The 1,563-nt window shown below is 33.7% G+C and overlaps 1 non-coding gene across 1 annotated transcript; it reads right to left on the reverse strand.

The window, feature by feature from the left end:
• Nucleotides 1-598: 598 nt before the first annotated feature.
• On the reverse strand, nucleotides 599-671 carry TRNAF-GAA (transfer RNA phenylalanine (anticodon GAA)). Its single transcript has one exon. It is a non-coding gene; the product is annotated as a tRNA-Phe (tRNA).
• Between the last annotated feature and the right edge of the window lie 892 nt (nucleotides 672-1,563).

Consider the following 1,563-nt stretch of genomic DNA (forward strand, 5'->3'; position numbering starts at 1 on the left):
TTATTATGTATAGAATAAAAAAATACAATAAAATAAACTTAGGAATTAATCGGGATTCTCAAATTTGTAAAATACTTATTTCGGATGAGCCAAGTCGATAGGAGGAACCAAACGAATTATGCAACATCAACTTTGGACTGCACACATCACTTAAGGGGAATCTATAAAGTCATGTAATGTAGGAGTAAATTAAAAATGGAAAAGAAAATACAAAACTGTGTATGAAGTATTCACTTAAGGGGAATCTATAAAGTCATGTAATGTAGGAGTAAATCTTATTTATTCGCATCCTTTAACTACTCTATTGAATCTTTCAACCTTAACCTTCGAATATGCATATGTGTATGAAGTATTCACATTCTTTTCTTTTTGAACCAGAGAAGAAATAAAAAAGAAGAGAAAATAGAATCTCCCTTTTTTTACATACTTTGTATAATAAACTCTTTACCCCCTCTATAAAAATCAAATAGATGGGGTTCTAAAGAACGAGATGGAGAATATGTATTATTATCTAGACTCTTAATGAATATGTATTCATATCAATTAATTGCTCATATCAATTAATTGGTAGAATAGAGACTCATACAAATTAATCATGTGTCAGGAACCAGATTTGAACTGGTGACACGAGGATTTTCAGTCCTCTGCTCTACCAACTGAGCTATCCCAACTATTCATCATGTCTCATACTCATTTTCATTTTACTAGAGAACTTGGGTCTATGTCAATTGAAAGGGTATTACAAAGCCTCATCCCGGGCCTATAATTTGTTAAAAGAACAACTTTGTAAGTTTCAGTATGAATAAAATTATCGATCGTGAATCAGTCAAATGGGGATTCCTTGCTCAAAGATGTTCATTTGTACATGTATCATATATATCACATGTGATTTTACGCTCATTGTATAAAGAGTAGTGAATAAGAAAGATAAGGAGTTTTGAACCGCTAACGAAAAAAGGATAAAGAAAAAAAAGGACGCGATAAAGAATTAGGGAGCCAAATGGTCTTTTTGGGGATAGAGGGACTTGAACCCTCACGATTTTTGAAATCGACGGATTTTCCTCTTACTATAAATTTCATTGTTGCCAGTATTGACATGTAGAACGGGACTCTATCTTTATTCTCGTCCGATTAATCAGTTCTTCAAAAGATCTATCAGATTATGGAGTGAATGGTTTGATCAATGAATATTCGATTCTTTCTTCAATATGGAATCAATTGACAACAATTCTTCTCTAGTATGTTTACAGGTTTATCCTTCATCTTTTCTGAAGTTTCGATAGAAGGATTCCTCTACTAACGTAAGACAATCAACTCCATTCGTTAGAATAGCTTCCATCGAGTCTCTGCACCTATCCTTTTTGATTTTTGCTTTCTGAACCTTTGTTTGTTTTCGGAAAACATGATTTGGCTCAGGATTGCCCATTTTTATTAATTCTAGGGTTTCTCTGAATTTGAAAGTTATCACTTAGTAAGTTTCCATTTCATTCGTCCGAGCAGTTCTCCGTGGGGAGCGCCGATTCTCTTCGTCAGGAAGAAGGATGGTTCTCACCAGATGTGCAT

This window comes from Lactuca virosa, chromosome 8 (assembly GCF_052849685.1).
Source record: "Lactuca virosa cultivar CGN04683 chromosome 8, Lactuca_virosa_CGN04683_v6, whole genome shotgun sequence".
NCBI lineage: Eukaryota > Viridiplantae > Streptophyta > Magnoliopsida > Asterales > Asteraceae > Lactuca > Lactuca virosa.